The following is a 22,935-nucleotide window of genomic DNA, read 5'->3' as shown; positions in this document are numbered from 1 at the left end:
CACCTTTCACCTAATGGGTTTTACATCCATTATGACTGTTATCTGGATCTAGTAATTTATTAAGAGCTGTGAAATGGAGCTCTCCTGATTCTACTATTTGTTTATATTTGTTATTTAGAATTCTATAATAAACTTACCATTGACTGATGAGTTTCCCTATACACAGTTCATACAAGAAAGGCAGGATAAATGCTTGATTTTTCCCAGTATTTACCAACTATGATAGTAATGAGTTGATACCTTAGAAATATCCAGTGTTGACCAATGATTATTTTTATTTTTATTTTATTTTTTAAAAGATTTTATTTATTTTTAGAGAGAAGGGAAAGGAGGGAGGAAGAGAGGGAGAGAAAGATCAATGTGTGGTTGCCTCTCATGTGTCCCCTACTGGGGACCTGGCCTGAAACGCAGGCATGTGCCCTGACTGGGAATTGAACTGGTGACCCTTTGGTTCACAGGCCCATGCTCAATTCACTGAGCCACACCAATGATTATTTTTAGTATAATTGTGAGATTGTGTAGTTTCACGTATTTGATGTGCTTTTTAGTGAGGAAATTATCCCACTTAGGACGATAAGAGTCTCTTCAAATTAATTCCTGTATAGCTTTTCAGTTTTCTGGCACAGCAAGTTGTCCCAAGCTCATCTTGCACATTTTATGACTCATAACTGGAATATTTCTCCAAGGACTCCTGGCTCCTTTTAGTGGGAAATAGTATTTAGAAAGTCAAATGTGTTGGTAGGTGTGTTCACTGCTATTAAGTTGTTATTGATCGTAAGCATTTTCAGTGAACAAAACCAGGATATTTTTTTAAAGAGAAAAATAAATTAGACTGGTATTTCCACTTCAAATGTATGATTATAAGGTTTTTACTCAATTTTTTACTCAAACTCCTTGATTTTAGACTTGTATATCTGTTTTCACATATGCTTAAAATATTGGCTCTTAGTATTAAAATTATTTATTAGTTTTTTCTACAATATATTTACAGAATTTTTATAGGTCAATAACAATACTAATATGACTGTCAACAATGAAACTACTGAATAGTTTTATATTTCTTTGCAGTTACCTTTGTCCTTAAAATATATCCCATTAGGAATACACAAATATTGTTTAAAAGTCATTTTAAATAATTGTTTCTCTGTATTGTTATGTTACCAACTTTATAGTTTTAGGTTCATCTGCTTCAGGTTGTTTATGAATTTTAGTGATTGATGTTTTTTCCCTTTTTGATTTTTAAATTATGCAAAACATTTATATGGGTCTAAATTGAAAACTGTGTTATACATTATATAGTACTTTTATAGCTGTTTTATTTCCATCTCTGTCCTCTTCATCACACTCCTTTCCTTCCCCATAAATAATAATTATTATTAGGTTTTGGCTTTATGGTTGCATTGATTCCTTTTTGAAAATATAAGCAAATAAGCATATGTACAACTTACTTTTCTGCCCTTAAAAATATACACTTGAGATAACTCCATATTAGTATGTACAGCTCTTTCCTTTCCTTCTGATAGGTGTGTAATACTCCACTGTGTGGATGTTCCATAGTTTATTCAACTATTCCCTATTAAGGCATGCTGGTAGTGTATCTAGTCATTTCTGCTGTTATAAATAATACCCTGACAAACAACCTTGTGCATATAGAATTTTGTATTTTTCCAGTACATTTCTGAAATAGATTCTAAGAAATGAGTTTGCTGAGACAAAGGTTCAAATGTGTGTGTAATTTTTCTGTATATTGATAATTCCACATTATAGAAGTTGTACTATTACACATTTCTATCAGCAAGGTATAAGAATATATATGGAAGGATTTCTGAAGTCTCCAAAGGACTAACCATTAAAGAAAAATATTGACAAATTCAACTACATTAAAATTAAAAACTTCTGTTCATCAAAAATATCATAAAGAAATAGAATAATCTTGGGACTAGAAAAGATATTTGCTGCACAAATAACTGATAAAGAAAACAGCCATTAGGAAACTAGGTAAAAGATCAAAAAGGTACCTCAAAAAAGATACAATACATGTAGCTAATAAATACACTGAAAGTTACTCAATGACATTAGAATTCAGAGAAATGTTAATTAAGAAGAAAATACTAATAGAAAACTATCATATTGGCAAAAAATTAAAAAGGAATATCAGTATTATATATCAGTGAGATTGTAAAGCAAATGAAACCTTCATAAATTGCTGGTAGGAATGTGCAACTACAGTGCAAACCACTGTGACATCATTTACTAATGTGGAATTTATGCTCACAGATATGGCCCACCCATTCCACTCCTATGTATAAACCATAGAAAAATTAGGTTTATGTCCACCAGGATACAATAAGAATGGTTTGATCAGTGGTATTTATAATAGCCTGGGACTAGAAAAAATACAAGTGTCCTCGGAAGAACCAATTACAAAATCATAGTAAGTTTATATGATGAAATACGATATTCCAGTGAAAGTGAACAAATTTCACCTATATATAACCAAGTGGATGAATATCCTAATGTACATACTCAAAAATATTTATTCAGTGACTATTATGATCATGGCATTACTCTAGGTTCTTGAGATACATTAATAAATAAAACAAAGATTTCTATTTTCATAGAGCTAAGTGAATTATTATATTAGAAAGTTCTGTTAGGTTATGAGTGCTTTGAAAAACAAAACATATAGCAGTGTAAGGGATGATTGGTAGTGCTAAGACTTGGTAATATTGGTGGTTGCACCTTTAATATTGGTCTGAGTGGGTCTCATTGAGAAGGTGACATTTAAGAGAAGACTTCTAGAAGGTGAGGGACTCTACCATGCTGATTTAGAGTGAGAATTCCAAGGTGGCAGTATGTCTCAAATTTTTAAACAGTCTGAAATCATACAGTGTATTTCTCTGACCACAATGGAATCACATTAGAGATCCACTAATGGAAGAATTTCAGGAAAACACAAATATTTGAAAATTAGACAACGCACATCAAAATAAACCGTAGGTCAAAGAACTCAAATAGGAAATTTAAAAATATTTTGAACTAAATGAAAATGAAAACACAACATATCCAAATTTATGGATGTAGGCAAAACAGTGCTCAGAGAGAAATCTGTCCCTTTAAACACCTATATCAGAAAAGAATAACAGTTTCAAATCTATAACCTGAGCTTCCAACTTGGGAAACTAGAAAAAGCAAACTAAACACAATGCAAGATGAAGGAAGAAAATAATAAAGATTAGGGAATAAGCCAGTACAGTAAAAAACAGAAATAGAGAAAAATCAATGAAACCAAAAGCTGCTTCTTTGAAAATGTTAACAAAATGACAAACCCTTACCTAGACCAACCAAGAAAATATGACAGAAGGCACAAAGGATGAAAACAAAGATAAAGATGAACCTTCATTACTGAACTTATACAAATGGAAACAACTTTAATGGAATATTATAAATAACTTTAGGCTAACAAATTAGAAAGGACAGATGAATGGACAAATTCAAAGAAAGATATAAATTATCAAAGCAGATTCAAGAAGGAAGAGAAGAGTTGAATAAACCTATAATAAGTAAAGAGGCTGAATTAGTAATCAACAAACTGTGCACAAAGGAAAGTCCAGGTCCAGGTAGCTTTATTTGTGAATTACACCAAACATTTAAAGAAATAATATTAATCCTCCACAAACACTTTCAGAAAATAGAGGAAGAGAGAATATTTTCCAACTTATTCCATGAGGTCAGTGTTAGATGCAAATCGAAGTTAAACAAACATATCAGAAGCAAAGAAAACTACAAACTGATATCCCTCATGAACACAGACAAAAATCTTTAACAAAATATTAGTAAGCCTAATCCAGCAACATATGAAACTTGTTACACACAGATAAGTACGATGTATCCCAGAAATGAAATATTGATTTACCATCTAAAAATAAAGCAATATAATACATTATGTTAATAGATTAAAACTTTAAACCATGTGATCACCATAATAGGTGCAAAAAAAGTGATAAACAAAATCCAACTCCCACAACTAACTAGAAAGAGAAGGGAACATCCTCAATCTGCACATTGTTGGCTGAATATAATGGCTCCCCACCCCAAAGGTGTTTACATCCTAATCCCTGAAATCTATAAAAAAAGTTACAAGGATAAAAAAAAAGTTACAAGGAAAAGGGGACTCTAAAGATGGGATTAAGATACAGCTCTTGAAATAGGGAGATTGTCCTGCATTATGTAGATAGGCTAAATGTGATCACAACAGTTCCATATAGGAAGGAGGCTAGAGAGTCAGGGACAGTGGGAGATGTACCAATGGAAGTAGAAGGTGGAATAATGTGAAGGGGCCATAAGCTAATGAACACTGGTGGATTCCAGAAGCTGACAAAAGCTCCCCTAGAGAACCCCAGAAGGAATGCAGCCCTGTGGACAACTTCATTTTAGGACTTCTGACTTCTAGAACCATAAGAAAAGAAATCTGTGTTGCTTTAAGCCGCTAAATTTATGGTAACTGGTTACAGCATCCATAGAAAAGTAATATACTGCTAAAGAGTATTTAAAAATACATAAAGCTAGGATCTTAGTTAATGATAAAAGTAAAACTGAATGTTTCCCCCCCTAAGACTGGGACCGAGGTAAGGATGTCTGCTTTCACCACATTCATTCAATACTTCAGCACTGTACTGAAGGTTCTAGACAGTGCAAATGAACCCGCCCCCCCCAAAAAAGATTTCCAGATTGCAAAGGAAAGGTAAAATTGCCTTTATTCATAGGTAACATGATAACATGATTGTCTGTGTAGAAAATCCTATCTACAATGAAACTACTAGAACAAATGAAAGAGTTTAGTCATAGAATAGAAGATCAATATATAAAAATTAACTATATTTCTATATACTTATATGCAACAATCAGAAAATGAAATAAGAAAATAGTTGTATTCACAAAAGCATAAAATGAATAAAACATTTAGAAATTAACAAAAGGGTAATATTTATAAACTGAAAACTATAAAACATTGCTGAAACAAATTATAAAATGTCTAAATAGACATTCCATATTCATGGATTAGAATATTCAAAACTGCTAAAATCAATTTTCCCCAAATTGAATTATAGAATCAACACAATCCTTATCAAATTCCAGCAGGTTTTGCAGAAAAATTGACAAGTAATTTCTAATATTTACATAGTTAAAAAAGACCTCAAATAACCAAAGCAATTTTGAAAAAAAGGAACAAAGTTGGAGAAGTTACACTTCCTAATTTCAATATTTGCTATAAAGATAAAGAGATTCAGCCCTGGCTGGTGTGGCTCAGCAGATTGAGCACCAGCCTGCGAACCAATGGGTCGCCAGTTCAATTCCCAGTCAGGGTACATGCCTGGGTGGCAGACCAGGTCCCCAGTAGGGGTCACAGTAGAGGCAACCACACACTGATGTTTCCCTCTCTTTCTTCCTCCCTCCCCCTCTCTCTAAAAATAAATAAACAAAATCTTTTTAAAAAGAGAGAAAGATTCAGAACATAAGGATAGGTATATAGGTCAATGGAACCAAAATGAATGTCCAGAAATTAACCCTTACCTTTATAGTCAATTGATTTTCCACAAAGATGCCAAGTCAATTCAATGGGGGAAATAATGGTCTTTACAATAAATAGTACTAGGACAACTGGACATCCATTTACCACAAATATGAACTTGGGACACTTTATCTCACACACCAAAATTAACTCAAAATGAATAATATAGCTAAAAGTAAGAACCAAAACTATAAACATTCTAGAAGAAAACAAAGGATATCTTCCTGACCTTGAATTCAGCCAAGATTTCTTAGATGTGATACGAAAAACACAACATAAAGGAACAAATTGATTAATTGAACTTCATTAAAATTAGAAAATTCTGTGCTTTAAAAGACACCATTAAAATAAAAAGGCTAAAGACTGGAAGAAAATATTTACAAATCATATTCTATCTTATAAAGGCCCTATATTCAAAATATATAAAGAATTCTTACCACTCAATTCTAAGAAGACATACTATCTAATAAAAAATTGGTGAAATACTTGACTAGAACATTTCATCAAAGAAGACATATGAATGGCTAACAAAAAATGAAAAAAGTATTCAAGATTATTTGTTACTGTAGAAATTCAAATTAAAACCATAATGAGATATCAGCACATACCCACTAGAAAAGATGCAATAAAAAAATAGGCAATAACAAGTGTCGACAAAAATGCAGAGAAGTAGGAAAGCTCATATATCACTCACAAGAGAGTAAAATGGTATAGCTATATTTGGCAATTCCTCAAAAGGTAATACATAGAATTACCATGACACAGAAATTCCATTCACTCAAAAGAAATGAAAACATATCTCCAAAAAAACTTGTTCATAGCACTGTTCATAAGAGCCCCAAATGAGAAACAATCCAAATGTCATCAAGTGGAGAAGGGATAAACAAAATGTGGTATATCTATACAATGGAAAACTATTTAATAATAAAAAGCAATCACTTTCTGAATGCTAAAACATGAACAAACTTCAAGCACACATTATGTTACCTGAAAAAATCCAGATTCCAAAGATCACTTTTTAGAAGACTCCATTTATATGAAATAGCTAGAAAAACCACATTTATAGAAACAGAAGGCTTTGGGTAGATGTGCAAGTGATTTACTGCAAATAGGCTCAAAGAAATTTTGCAGAGTAATGGAGATGACCTAAAACTGAATTTTCATGATGACGCACAATTCGGTAAGTTAACTAAAAATCACCTAACTGAAAATTTGACAGCAGGTGAATATCATGTGAAAATTACATGCCTCAATAAAACTGTTTAAAAAGTAAGAAAAAAAACTAGTCTCAAAAATATAACAGAAAATAGAGAAAATACATTGATAGACATTAAAGAATAATTGAAAAAATATATACCATATTCACATCCGAAGATTTGAAGATTTACATTGCAAATATGTAAATTGTCCTCAATTGATTTAAATACTTGATGGAATCTAAATCAAAATAGAGAAAATTGACAAGCCGATTCTATAATTTCCATGGAAAAGCAAAATGCCCAAAATAGACAAAACACTTCGAAGAATAAGGTAGAAGCATCTGTTTGTCTGTTGTACCAGATATCAAAACATTTAAAAAGCTAAACTGTGTGATAACTGATTTTTCAATACCCAAAAAACACCAAAGGAAGAAAGGAGAGAAACTGAAAAAATACCCATGCATATATGAACATCTGAATTATGACAGAGTTGACAATATAATAACAGTGCAGAGACAACAATTTCAATATATGGTGCTGGGATAGATCATCTACATAAAAATAAACTGGAACTTCATATCATACACATATATTAATTCCAGGTGGATTAATAATTTAAAAGTGAAAGAAAAAAACATAAAGCTTTTAGAAAAACAATACTATCTTCCTGAACTCATGTAGGAAAGGATTTATTAGTCAAAGTACAAAAACCACTAAACAGAAAGGAAAAAATTAATACCTTTTATTACATAAAAATGAAGAAATTTTTGCCCTGGCTGGTGTAGCTCAGTGGATTGAGCAGTGAATTTGCTTCACATGACTGTGAAGCAGAGGGTCGTTGGTTCAATTCCCAGTCAGGGCACATGCCTGGGTTGCAGGCCACGTCCCCAGTAGGGGACACATGAGAGGCAACCACACATTGATGTTTCTCTCCCACTCTTTCTCCTTCCCTTCTCCTCTCTCTAAAAAAATAAATAAAATATTTTTAAAAAATAAAAATTAAAATTAAAAAACAATGAACTTTTATTCCTCGAAAGACACCATAAAAGCAGTGAAATAAGAGCCACACAATGGGAACAGACATTTTCAACACATACAACCAACAAAGAGAAAGTATCCACAATAACAAAAAAACCTGTACTAATTTATAAGAAATGCATGTAAGATTAGAGAAGAAATTTGACTACAGAATTTCAGAACATAACACTACAACACTTTCCTAGCTCTCTCTTCTCTGTAGTTATACTGAAGTTAAGTAGCAATCACTGAGATCGGTCATGTCCAAAATCTTTGATATATGCCTAAGTGACCTCTGAACCTGGACTGCATGTGTACACAGATACAAACAGATGGAAAGACATTCAAACGGGAAGCAGACATTTCCACATTTGCTAAATGGGCAAAATAATTAAACAGCCATTTACAAAGAAAGCTATCCAAATGATTAATAAATGTTGAAGAATGTTTCCGACCTCATTAGATGTTTTTATTTATTTATTTATTTAAATATTTTTATTTATCTTTAGAGGGGAAGGGAAGGAGAGAGGGAGAGAAATATTAATGTATGGTTGCTTCTGCTGAGGACACACAATGTATTGTGTGTCCCCTGCCGGGAACTGGCCTGCAACCCAGGTATGTGCCCTGACTGGGAATCGAACCGCGAGCCTCTGGTTCGCAGGCCTGTGCTCAATCCACTGAGCTACACCAGCCAGGGCATTCATTAGATATTTTTAAAAAATGAAATTAAAACCACAATGAAGCAAACAATATAAACCTGGGCTTCTGAAAAATACCAATGTCCTAAAAGACAAACACACACACACACACACACACACACACACAGGGAAACTGTTCTAAGGCAAACTAAATGCAATGTGTAATCCCTGGTTGCATCCTACATTTAAAATTGAGAAATATAACTACAAACTGCACATTAGATAATACTAGTAATTATACAGAAGAATGTTTTTAAGAGATATATAATAAAGTATTTAGAAGCAAAACCTTTTAATATCTGAAGCTTACTTTCAAATACTTTAGCAATAAACAAATGACACACACACACATTCTTGTATAGAGGAAGAGAGAGGTAAAGCAAAATGCCAACAGTTGGTAAATGTAGGTGAAGGATATGGGTGTACTATTCTTTCAATTTTTCTCCATGCTTGAATTTTTTCAAAATAGAAGGTTGAGGAAAAGAGCACTTATACTTAAGACTAAAAAAAGTGATATAAATGCTAATTACTAAGAAAGGAAAAAAGAATACGATAAAATATGAGTAAATACCCATTAGATTGGAGTCTGACAATAGCCTATACACAAGGATATGAAGCAACCTGAACCTTCACACATGGTTGGTGAGATTTTAACTTGGGAGAATCCCTTCACAAAAGAGCTGGCATCTATTAAAGATGAAGGTGTATCAAGTTTTCACCCCTCAATTCCACTCCTAGGTACACACCCTGAGAAACACTTGCACGTGTCCCACCATGCATGTATAAGAACTACTGCAGCAGTAGGACTGATACTTACAGCTCAGTAAATGTAAACAACCCACTTATTCAACTACTTATCCAGTAGAATAGATAAGTAAATGCTGAAATACACTAAACTGCAGGGAAAATGAATGAACTATAGTTACACACTGCACTATGGATGAATTTCAAAAATATAATGTTAAGTAGAAAAGGTAGACCCAATAGATTACATATAGTACAATTCATTAATGCTTATTAAACAGGCAAAACTAAGCACTGTCTAGTGTTGTCTATATGGGCAGTAAAATGTAAAGAAAAGCAATGAAATTATTTTCACAAGACAGGACAATGGTTATTTCTGGTGGGCAGGGGGTTGTGAGTTCTGAAGGGCACACAGAGACTTTTGGAGTACTGGCAACGTTTTCCTTCTTGATCTAACTAAACATGTTTTACTCTTTGGCATGATCTACTTCATTACAAAAAATACTGTGTTTTTTTTTTTAAGGAATAAGAACTGATGAAGGAGAGATAAGTGAGTATACTGGGTTGAACATTATCCCCAAAATTCATTTCCACCTGGAATGTAACCTTATTTGGAAATAGGGTATTTATAGATACAATTGGTTAAGATAAGTTCATACTAGATTAGACTGGGCCTTAAATCCAATAATGGTTGTTCTTTTAAGAAGGCCATGTAACACTGAGACACACAGGGAGAATGCCATGTGATGACAGAAGCAAAGATTGGAGTCATACATTTACAATCCAAGGATTGCCAGCAACCACTAGGAGAGAGGGTTGGAACAGATTCTTCCTCAGAGCCTGCAGAAGGAACGAACCTTGCCAACACCTTGATTTGAAGTTCTAGCCTCTGTAACTGTGAGAGAATTTCTGTTGTTTTAGGCCACCCAGTTTGTGGAACTTTGTTAAAGCAGCCCTAGGAAACTAACTAATACAGACTGTGTACTGGGAAGTGGGGTGCTGCTGCAACAAAGAACTAAAAAATGTGGAAGTGGCTTTGGAATTGGGTGATGAGTAGAGGCTGAGAGAAATTTTGAGGTGCTTGACAGCAAAAGGTTGGTTGTCTTGAAGAGACTTGGTAGAAATATGGATGTTAATAACAGTTCTGGTGAGTGCTCAGAAATAAAGAGGACAGAGACAAAGCTTCTATCATCTTAAGAGAACGCATGTATCATCATGAACACAATGTTGCTAGAGAGAGAAACATTAAAATTGCTTCTGGTGAGGCCTTAGAAGGAAACAATAAACATGTTTTTGGACACTGGAAGAAGGGTGATCTTTTTTATAAAGTGACAGAAACTTGGCTGGCTTGAGTTCTGCTGCTGGATGAAAAGGAGAACTCGTAAGTGATGAATTTGGAATTTAGCTGAGGTGATTTCCAAGAAAAGTGTGGAACATGCAGTCTGGTTTCTCCTTGATGCTTATAATAAAATGAGAGAAGAAAAAGATAAATTAACATAGGATCTGTTTTAAATATAAGGAAGCAGCATGTGACGATCTGGAGAATTCTCAGCATATCTAAGCTAATATGCTCTGGAAACAGGGCCAGTCAGTTAGTGGGGCTGGACAAACTTTCACTCAAGAAATTAGGTGTATGACTCATGGATCCAACTAACCATCTCAGTAGAAGCCAGGAATAGAGAAAGGGCTATCCAGAAAAAAAAATCTGTGGAGAACACTCATATCTAATGGTTTGAATCTCTTGACATACATGAGAGACTGACAAGGCTTTTAAAAATTTTATAAAAGCAGAGAATGACAGCCTGGTATGAAAGTGACAGAGACAAGACAAAAATGAAGGATGACTCTGAGGACAAAGCCACAGATGCAAAAACTAGAGAGGACAGGAGGCTGAGAAGGTGGGGTTGTCCCAGAGGGCCCAGAGAGTGAGGCTTCCCCTGGGGCCAGAGGACAGAGCACTGAGCCCAGGGCATTTTTCGTAGGCCTTGAAACTTAATGGCATTTGCCATACTGGGCTAGTAACTTGCTTTAGACCAGTAACCCCTTTCTGACCTTTCAGAACAGGGATACCTATCCTATGCCAGTCTCACCACTTTATTTTGGAAACAGATATCTTGTCTAGTTACACGGGTCTCTGGGCAGAGAGGAATTTTGCTTAGGATGAAACATACCCAGAGCCTAATGGACACCTGATTTAGATGATTTGGAGCTTTTTAAGTTGATATTTAGATGAGACTTGGGGCGTAGATCTGATGCTGAAATAGGTAAGACTTTTGGAAATGTTGTGATGGGGTGAATGCATTTTGCAAATGAAATGGATATGAATTGTTGGAGTTCAGATGGAGGATTGTACTGGGTTGAATAGCATACCCTCAAAATTCATATCCATTCAAAGCCTTATAATGTGACTTTATACAGTATTTGGAGATATAATTAGTTAAGATGAGGTTATACTAGATCAGGGTGGGCCATAAATCCAGGACTAGTATCCTTATAAAAAGGCCATTTCAGGACACAGACACAGAGCCACAAGAAGGCTGCCATGTGATGACAAAGGCAGAGAGACTGTAATAATTCATCTATAATACCAAGAAATGCTGGCAACCACCAGAAGCCAAAAGACAAGGAATGATCTTCTAGAACCTTTAGAGAAGAGCATGGCTCTGCCAACACCTTGATTTCAGACTTACAGCTACTGTAAGAGGATACATTCCTGTTGTTATAAGCCACTAGACTTATAGTAATTTGTTATGGAAACCCTAGAAAAATGATATAGTAATTATAAAAAACTCTTCCATGAAATTCTGCTGTAGAAAGAAAGAAAAACTATTGATACATGCAATATGAATAAATCTCAAAAAGATTATGATGAGTTAAAGAGGCAATGTACAAAGAATACATAATGTATGGTTTCAGTTATCTAAGTTCTAAAATGGGCAAAACTAATCTATACTAAAAAAAATTAATACACTAATTGCTTCTGGGAAGAGGGAATTACTGAGAAGTATTACAAAACTTTCTGGGGTGACAAATGTGTTGATGGGTGTTAGGTTACACGGCTGCAGTGGTGTGCTAGAGATGGGCCAACGATTCACACATCTCCCAACTCCATGTTCAATGATAACATATTGGTAGCTTACAGTTGGCTACAGTGGACCATGCAAACCACGGAAACTGGCAAATGATACAAATAAAGGCCTTTTTCTCTCTGAAGAACTAGGTGTTATACATACAAACACATCCCTATGAAGATGTACACATTGGCGCAAAGTCAACAAATGAACACTTAACATTCACGCATTTCATTTCATGCAAATTTTACACCAAAGAAAAATGTAAGTATTTAATTCTAACTAACAATATGTATACTGAAATATTTAGGGGGAACATATTTCCACTGACTATTTTAAATGCATCAAAAAAGTAAGATAGATTTATAGAGTGATAAAAAGATATGTGATAAAAATAAACTATTAATGGCAGAATCTAGTGGGTGATATGATGGATGCTTGTGACAAAATTCTTTCAGCCCCTCTGTGCCTGTGAAAATTTCCATTAATGATTGGAAAAAATCATTTGCTATTTGGTTATCAGAAACTAACATAGCTACTTAATTATATATTTTTGAGTTCTTCAAATTTTACATTCCATTTTTCAAACCAATTGCTACTTATTACGGTATATGATGAGGAGAGAATCTCAATGGTTTATTTGCTCAAGAAGCTAAACCATTGAGGGGCATTTTTAAAAATCATTTTTTAAAGATAGTTCACGGCATGAGTATGTACACCATGAAAATTGGCAAATGGTACAAATCATGTTAAAATCCTGAAAGGAAAGAAGCAATACTGGGGATAACTGATTGAGGTCCCTTGGGAGAGAAGAGGAATAGGATCCAGCACAAAGGTATAAAGATTAATCTTAGGCAGGAAAGATGACCCCAGGATTGAGTTGAGATAAAAAAAAATAAGAGTTAGAATGCGGAATTTAGCAAAGAGTCGGGCAGAAAGTAGATGAAAGTTTTTGCCATTGGCACTGTTTCCCTTGAAGGAGGAAGAAAAACTATGCTAAAAATAATGATACAGCAGAATGGAAATGAATAATGAAGATCTGAAATAGTATTTGCAAAGGAATGAAACAGAGAGCTTACTAGAAACTAGGAGAGAGATTGCTGAACAAAGAAGAAGGCTCCACACAAAACCGGAGATGAGAAACTTGTAGAGCACTAATCAACAAGGTTACATGATTTTTGTCCAGTAGTGCTCAAAAGCCATCATGCCAAAATAAAGAAGACAATTAGTTGGATTGATTCAGAGTTCAGGTTTTTCAAGGTGGCTATGTTTCACAGAGAAGAAAGCAAGGAGAATGATTCATTCCCAAGAATATGGGTAAATAATGGATGGTAAAGTCTAAGTGAGATGTGGAAGGAAAGGAAGGAATGACATATTGGGAGAAAAGAAAAAGGTCAAGGAATTGGAGATTTTAACAGGGTTGAAGAGATAGTATAAGGGGTATAAGAGAATTGTGAGAGCCAGGATTAGAAAAAGAAATGTAGTCATAGAGTAATATACTGGAGTTTAAGATTTCAGATGAACTTCCAGCCAAGATGGAGGCATAGGTGAAAATACTGTGCCTCTTCCCACAACCAAATTTAAGGACAACAAAACTTTAGATATAAAAACACAACCAAAAGAGACAGAAATCTGAACTTTATGGAAGTCTGACAACAACAAACCATTCATCCAGACCAGTAACAGGGGTGGAGTCAGCAGCCATCACAGAGGGGTCCTGGCAGGGAAAAGCGGTGGCTGCTGGACCAACCCAGGCACAAAGGCAGCGGCAGATCACAGGCATGGGGTGGCAACAGGCAGACCCAGTGAGAGTGTAAGGCAGCTGGCTGACTGCGGTCACACACTCACATGCAGATAAACCAGGTGAAAAAATGGACAGTGAAACAGACCGTGCAACGCAGGGCCCCAGTGCCAGGAAATAAAGCCTAAAAGCACCAATTGAAAAAACTTTTGAGAGTTGAAGTGCTGGGAGAGGCTCCCAGCCTCACAGGAGAGTTCGTTGGAGACACCCACAGGGTTCTAGAAGGTAACACAAGACCACCCACCCCGAAACCAGCACCAGAAGGGCCCAATTTGCTTGTGGGAAGCACCAGGGGGGACTGAAATCCAAGAGAGAGCAGAACAAATGCCATTGCTCCCTCTCTGATCCCGCCCCCAGTCACAACCCAGCTACTGGATTGACCTGCCCTGGTGAACACCTAAGCCTCCGCCCCTCATATGTAACAGGGACAAGCAGATCAAACATTATCACTCAAGCAAAAGAACAACTTATAGCCCCAGAGCCAATACTTCTAAGTGACAAAGAGACAGCCAACTTACCAGACGCACAGTTCAAAACACTGGTGATCAGGATGGTGGATTTTAGTCCACCATCCTGAACAGAACTGGTGGATTTTAGTCACAAACTAGATGAAAATATGAAGGCTGCACTAAGTGAAATGAAGAAAAATGCACAGGAAACCAACAGTGAGGGAAAGAAAACTCGGGCTCAAATCAACGGAGTGGACCAGAAGGAAGAAAGAAACAACCAAACAGAAAAGGACGAAGAAACAAGAATTGAAATAAGTGGGGAGAGGCTTAGGAACCTCCAGGACATTTTAAAATATTCCAACATCCAAATTATAGGGGTACCAGAAGGGGAAGAGGAAGAGCAAAAAGTGAAAGACTTATTTGAACAAATAACAAAGGAGAACTTCCCCAATCTGGCAAAGGAAATAGACTTCTAGGAAATCCAGGAAGCTGAGAGAGTCCCCAAAAAACGTGGACCCAAGGAGGAACATACCAAGGAACATCATAATTACATTAGCCAAGATTAAAATGAAGGAGAGAATTCTAGAAGCAGCAAGACATAAGGGGACAGTCACCTACAAAGCAGTTCCCATCAGACTGTCAGCTGATTTCTCAAAAGAGCCCTTACAGGCAAGAAGGGGCTGGAAAGAAGTATTCCAAGTCATGAAATCCAAAGACCTACAGCCAAGATTGCCCTACCCAGCAAATCTTTCATTTAGAATGGAAGGGCAGATAAAGTACTTCTCAGATAAGGTCAAGTTCAAGGAGTTCATCATCACCCAGCCCTTCTTATATGAAATGTTAAAGGGACTCATCTAAGAAAAAGAAGATAAAAAATATGAACAGTGAAAGGACAGCAAACTCATACTTATTAACAACCACACCTAAAACAAAAGCAAACTAAGAGGACAGCTCGATTAGGAGCGAAACCATAGAAATGAAAATCACATGGAGGGTTAGCAACAGGGGAGTGGGAGGAGGAGATGGGGGGAGAAGGTACAGAGAATAAGTAGCATAGATGGTAGGTAGAAAACAGATGTGGGGGGGCAAGAATAGTATGGGAAATGCAGAAGCTAAAGAACTTATGACACATGGACATGAACTAAAGGGAGGGATGGGGGAGGGGTGTGCAGGGTAGAGGGGAATGGGGGGAATGAGAACTGTAATAGCATAATCAATAACATATATTTAAAAAATATTTCAGATGAAGTATATTTCTAGAGATTAGTATATATTGTTTTCCCACTGATTTAAGGTTAGAAAATAGGAAATGTGTTACTCCCCCTGAAAAAACTATCTCACGACATAGTAAAATCACATTAAAAAAAAAACTTTTGAGAACACATGTGCAAGTGGCACAATCAGTGTCACACACTTATATGTGAGAAGAGACCCATATTTAAGTCCTAGCATGGCCACTTAATAACTGGCCTTGAGAAAGTCAGCCCCTCAAAAGCTCAATTTTGTTATTTGTAAAATGGGTATAATAGTGCCAGTATCTTGTAGGGCTATTGTAAGGCTTAAATGAATTAATATGCAAAATGTTTAATACAAAGGACCAGCGCAAATAAGCCCTCAAAAAATTATTAGCAATTGGGACTTCTGTTTCTGGGTAAGAAGTAAAGCACATTTCGCCTTTTCACCAAATATAGTTACAAAACCTAGATAGAATGCATGGAGCATTCAAAGACTGAAAAGTACACAGGAGCAGGTGGAATAGATGAGAAGCCCAGAATTTGAATAACAAAGAACCCATGCCCAGACACTGTATAATGAAATTGCTGAAGTGTAAACAGAAAGAGTAAAAAGTGACAGTTTAATTGGGAAAGGATAGTCTTTTCAACTAAAGGTGCCAGGACAATTGGACATTCATATGCAAAAAGATTAATGTAACCAGAGCCTTACAACATACATATATTTCAGAAATTAAATGAAAATGGTTCACATGCCTAAATGCATGAGCTAAAAGTGTAAGTCTGCTAGAAAAACACATATGATAAAATATTTCTGACTTTGCAATACAAAGAAATATTAGTTACAGGGCCAAAAGCAGAAATCATAAAATGAATGAGAAAGTTTGACTTCAATCAAAATCACGAACTTTCAAGTTTCAAAGGATACCATCAAGAGAGGTAACCTTAGTGAAAATGGCAGAATAAGGACCCCATGAAATTCTCTCCTTCATAAAAGCAATGATAACTCTGGCAGAAATTGTTAACAAGGAACTTTTTCAGAACTCTGGAAATTAACTAAGGCTTGCAGCAATCTGGGGGACATTTATTCAAGAAAAATTCAAGAACATTTATTACTGAGCTGATTCTCAATGAGAATAATAAGTTTTGTGGCATTTTAACATGACCTTTCTCATTCTTTTCTCCCAGGTCTATAGTAGCCTTGAAAACCAGAAGCCCCAAATCAGAGTGAAATCCAGCAGTCTGGCAGCAGAAGGAAGAACAGGGCTGAAGCTCCTTCAATCACCATTCCCACGGAGTCTGATTGGTTGACCTGGAAGATCCCACAGGCAATGCTGCTTTTATTTGACCTGACTCAAAGATCACCCAGGGTCAACAGCCTTTTCCCCCTTCTGTTAAAAACAATCAGAGGCACTTGTTGAATGCTACAGCTATGAGGTGAAGAAGTTAGGGCAAATAATAAGTTAACCAAAAAGTTGAGAAAGAAATCCTGAGGAATTAAATGTCCTTAGGGAGCTCTGAAAATCTTCAACATTACTCTCAGGAAATGAGAAGGCTGTACACATGCATAGTAGATTTGGCCAGAGATTTGTAAGTGCCCAGAAAAGACTTCAAAAAGCCCTAAACTCTCACCTCTGAGGCTCCTAGCAAACAAGAGGTGAAGGCTAAGATGAAATTGTAAACTGTTGAAGATACACTCAGTTTGTACACAAAACCCCTCAGTACTTGGGAAATCCTTCAGTAAAGGGAAAAGTGGTTGAGATATAATTAAAACATTGTGTTAAGTTACAGAAGGACACATATTTATGTGATTCCATTTATATAAAATGTCCATAATAGGCAAATCCAAAAGGACAAATAGTAGATTAGTGGTTTCCAGGGTTGTGAGAGGAAACAAGGACTGAGAACAATACTTGAGGTGATGCAAATGTTCTAAAACTGGACTATGGTGATGGCTGACCAACTCTGTAAATTTACTACAAATCATTCAATTGCACCTTTAAAATGAGTGAGGTTTATAGCATGTAAATGATAACTCAATAAAGTGAAAAAATGACCCAACTACATTCTATAAGACACGGACATTTATAAAATACAAAACTCACTTGCAAATATAGTACTATAGATAGGACAAAAGTAAAACGGAAAGTAATTCGGAATATTGAACTAAGGCCTCTGAAAATCTGCTTCTACATAAAGGCAAAAGAAGAAAATTTTACCCTTTGCAACAGAATGGATGAACCTGAAGAACATTATGCTAAGTGAAATAAGCCAGAGAAATACAAATACCACACGATTTTACTCATATGTGGAATCTAATGAACAAACTGAACTAACAAGCAAAACAGAGACTCACAGATGGAAAACAGGATGAAACACAGTGGGGGGGAAGGGTAGGGGGTGGAGGGATTGAGCATAATGGAAAAAGGACTCATGGACATGTACAACAATGTGGTGATAGCTGGGGGGAAAGCATACAAAGGGACTAAAAGGTAATAGAAAAATATAATAAAGATTATATATTTAAAAAATAAAAAGAACACGAAAATTGTGAAAATCAAACTTACGGTAAAACCAGAAATTACGTAAATGCTTGCAACAATATGAGGAACACTCATTCAAGGAAAACAGCTGAGACTCAGTAAGAATAAGAATATTTGTTGCATTTCAACTCTCTATAATTCCATTCCTGTTTCTCCAGCTTTACCGTAAGCCTTGTAAACCAATAATTCACAACTATGGTAGTAGTTAAAAAACAAACAAATAGCAGACTATCCAATAATAGAGGAAGTAGAGCAGTTCTGGAGCTTCCCAAAGCCCCATCCTAAGAGAACTGTCACCATTAGACCTGCCTAGCACTTCAATGAAAAGCTATATTCTGAGGGCATTTTTTAAATATGTATTTTATCGATTATGCCATTACAGTTGTCCCCTTCCCCCCCTTCATTCCCCTCCACCCTGAAAACCCCTCCCACCAACATTCCTCTCCTTTAGTTCATGTCCATGTGTCATATGTTCTTTAGCTCCTATATTTCCCTCACTACTGTTGCCCTCCCCCTGCCTATTTTCTACCTACTGCCTATACTATTTATTTTCTGTACCTTCTCCCCCCTTCTCCTCCTCCCACTCCCCTGTTGCTAACCCTCCATGTGTTCTTCATTTCTATGGTTCTGTTCCCTATCTAGCTGTCCTCTTCGTTTGCCTTTGTTTTAGGTGTGGTTGTTAATAACTGTGAGTTTGCTGTCCTTTCACTGTTCATATTTTTATCATCTTTTTCTTAGATAAGTCCCTTTAACATTTTATATAATAAGGGCTTGGTGATGATGAACTCCTTGAATTTGACCTTATCTGAGAAGCACTTTATCTGCCCTTCCATTCTAAATGAAAGCTTTGCTGAATAGAGCAATCTTGGCTGTAGGTCCTTGCCTTTCATGACTTGGAATACTTCTTTCCAGTCTTGTCTTGCCTGCAAGGTCTCTTTTGAGAAATCAGCTGACAGTCTGATGGGAACTCCTTTGTGGGTGACTGTCCCCTTATCTCTTGCTGCTTCTAGGATTCTCTCCTTCATTTTAATCTTGGCTAATGTAATTATGATGTTCCTTGATATGTTCCCCCTTGGGTCCACCTTCTTTGGGACTCTCTGAGCTTCCTGGAAGTCCATTTCCTTTGGCAGACTGGGGAAGTTCTCCTTTATTATTTGTTCAAATAAGTTTTCCACTTGTTGGTCTTCCTCTTCCCCTTCTGGTACCCCTATTATTCAGATTTTGGAACATTTAAAGATGTCCTGGAGGTTCCTAAGCCTCTCTTCCTTTTTTTGAATTCTCATTTCTTCATTCTTTTCTGTTTGGTTGCTTCTTTCTTCCTTCTGGTCCACTCCATTGATTTGAGTCCCAGTTTCTTTCCCATCACTATTGGTTTCCTGTGCATTTTCCTTTGTTTCATTTAGTGCAGTCTTCGCATTTTTTCATCTAATTTGTGACTAAAATCCACCAGTTCTGTGAGCATCCTGATCACCAGTGTTTTGAACTGTGCATCTGATAGGTTGGCTGTTTTTAAAAAATATATATTTTTATTTATTTATTTATTTTTATTTTTAGAGAGAGGGGAAGGGAAGGAGAAAGAGAAGGAGAGAAACATCAATGTGTGGTTGCCTATCACATGGCCTCCACTGGGGACCTCGCCCGCAACCCAAGCATATGCCCTGACTGGGAATCAAACCGCAACCCTCTGGTTTATAGCTATGCTCAATCCACTGAGCTACACCAGCCAGGGCACGTTGGGTATCTCTTGGTTGCTTAAAGGTATTGGCTCTGAGGCTTTGATTTATTCTTCTGTTTAAGCCATAATTTTTTGGTCTGGTCACACCTGTTACGTGTGGGGGAAGAGCCTTAGGTTTTCACTAGGGCAGGGCAACCCACGTGAATGGGTTGTGATGCTGTATGTGGGGGCGTGGTCAGATAGGGAGCAATGGCACTGGCTCTGCTCTCTCTTGGATTCTAGTCCATCCTCTTCCTTCCCACTAGCAAATTCGGCCCTTCTGATGCTGGTTCTTGGGTGGGTGGGCTTGTGTACATTCTAGGACTCAGTGGGTCTCTCCAGTGAACTCTCCTGTGAGGCTAGGAGTCTCTCCTGGCACCTTTTCAATTGGTGCTTTTAGGCTTTATTTCCCAGTGCTGGAGCCCTGGATTGCACGGTCTGTCTTGCTACCCATTTTTGCCTAGTTTATCTGTGCGTGAATGTGTGACCATGGTCAGCCCCATGTTGCCTGCACTTCCGGGTCTGGCAGCCACCGCCTTCTCCTGCCATGTCTCCTCTCCACCAGCCACCAACTCTGCCCCTGTTACCGGTCTGGTTGAATGGTTGTCGGACATCTGTATAGTTCAATTCTCTGACTATTATGGTTGTACTTTTGTTTCTAAATCTTTGTTGTCCTTAATTTTGGTTGTGGGAGGAGGCACAGTGTTTGCACCTATGCCTCCATCTTGGACAGAAGTCCTGAGGGCTTGTTTTGTTCATATCTCACTCTGTGATAATAGCCCATCCCTAAGGTATTTCTCAAAACCAATCAATGGGGATTGTTTAATATTGCAGCTGATTGACATGGCATTACCAGTTGGGGGCTAATAAGAGTCTGATCAGAGAAAAATACTTTTAAAAAGAAACATGGGAGGGATGGATCTGGCAAGATGGCAGCAAAGTAGGAGAATATATGGTGCACCACCTCCCAGGCCAGACTGGAAACAAAATTAAAGAGAACAATCACCCGAGTTAAACCTTTGAAGTAGTCCTAAGGCTACTTGAAAAAGAGACTTCTAACCAAAGATGGCCTAACAACCACCCCTAGACTGGTAGGAAGGGCAGGAACATCTTAAAGGAGCAGGCTTCACACACATGTGTGGAGGGTGAGGCGGCGGGTCAGTGACCCAAGGTGGTATTGTGGTTGTGGGAACTTCCTGTTGAGAGGAGTGAAGCTAGAACTGCAGTCTGGTCTCTCAAGCACAGAGGGCCAGTGCCAAGATTGGCCCATCATGCAGAATCCAATGGTGAAAGGCCATAAGGGTTTTCTCTGCTGGGTAGAAACAAAAGCCACTGGAGACAAGCCTTACTTTTTTCCTTAAAGGGGTGAAGCACCAATTTTGTGTTTGCATCTACTCACCTTGGACCACAGTAAAAGGAGGGCAGTGCAGACTGGAGTCAAGGGAGGAGGGGGCTGGAGTGGGAGGTACTGAGGAGAGACTAAGGGGAATAATGCTGGTAGGATTTTTAATGCTGGGATATACCTTTCCTCCATAGCAGCCAACTTTCTTGAAAAGAGTTAGCCTCTCCTAGGTGACAACCAATTACCTTACCCTGTGGAATGCTACACCCCACCCTCTAGAAATCCCCTTGCCACAATCTCTGAAATCCTGTTTGCTTCACTCAGCAAGTTTTTTGTTCTTTTTTCAGTTTTGCTTGGTCTTGATGCAGTTTGTTTGTTTGTTTTTCTTTCTTTTCTCCCATCCAGCACTATAACACTTGCTAAGGAAACAGCAACATAAACAGCAACATAACCACAGGTCATCAGACACTGGTAGTAGGGCACAGCCAATCCATACACTATCCTGGGAAACAGACTGGTGCTTCCCCCTCCAAAGAGAGCCACAGAAACACCCTTCTGGCATGCAGCAGAGAGAAAATATGGACACCTAATTAAAGTATCAATGGTATATTTCACAGATACAGAACAAACATTTTAAAAATTTATATATAATCATAAATGACCCTGAATAGCTGCAGCAATTTTGAGAAAGAAGAACAAGGTCACAGGGATCACAATACCTCATATCAAACTATTACAAGGCCATTGTAATCAAAACATCCTGGTAATGGCTTAAGAACAGACATATAGACCAATGGAACTGAATAGAGAGCACAGAAATAAACCCAAGTCACTATGGTAAATTAATGTTTGACAAAGGGGGCAGGAGCATAAAATGGAGTAAAAAATAGCCTCTTTAGCAAATGGTGTTGGGAGACCTAGATAGCTACACGCTAAAAAATTAAACTTGATCACCAAATTACACCATACACAAAAATAAATTCAAGGTGGATAAAAGACTTAAATATAAGTCATGACACCATTAAAATCCTAGAGGAAAACATAGGCAGTAAAATCTCAGATATTCCATGCAGCAATATTTTCACTGGTATATCCCCTGGAGCAAGGGGCATAAAGGAAAGAATAAACAAACAGAACATCTTCAAAATAAAAACTTCTGCATGGCTAAAAAAAAAACCGCATTAAAATGAAAGGAGGACCAAATGTATGGAAAAATGTATTTGCCAATGATACCCCAGACAAGGGTTTGATCTCCAAAATATATAAAGAACTCACATGACTCCATTCCAGGAAGACAAACAACCCAATTAAAAAATGGGTGAAAGACTTGAACAGACACTTCTTCCAGGAGGAGACACAGATGGTCCAGTGACATATGAAAAGATGCTCAGCGCTGGTTAAGCTCAGTGGATTGAGTGTAGGCCTGCAAACCAGAGGATTGCGGTTCAATTCCCAGTCAGGGCACATGCCTTGGTTGCAGGTCATTTCCCAGTGGGGGACACATGAGAGGCAACCATACATTGATATTTCTCTCCCTCTCTCCTTCCCTTCCT

At 37.0% G+C, this 22,935-nt stretch overlaps 1 protein-coding gene across 2 annotated transcripts in view; it reads right to left on the bottom strand.

Annotated features, from left to right (window-relative positions):
• The window catches only part of RBM41 (RNA binding motif protein 41), a 120,018-nt gene that overhangs the window by 63,937 nt on the left and 33,146 nt on the right, over positions 1 to 22,935 (bottom strand). The window lies entirely within an intron of this gene.

Source organism: Sturnira hondurensis, unplaced genomic scaffold (assembly GCF_014824575.4).
Source record: "Sturnira hondurensis isolate 20B ecotype Veracruz unplaced genomic scaffold, ASM1482457v3 Scaffold0017394, whole genome shotgun sequence".
Taxonomy (NCBI): domain Eukaryota; kingdom Metazoa; phylum Chordata; class Mammalia; order Chiroptera; family Phyllostomidae; genus Sturnira; species Sturnira hondurensis.
The sequence above is the reverse complement of the archived record's forward strand: the minus strand, read 5'-3'. Positions and strand labels throughout refer to the sequence as shown.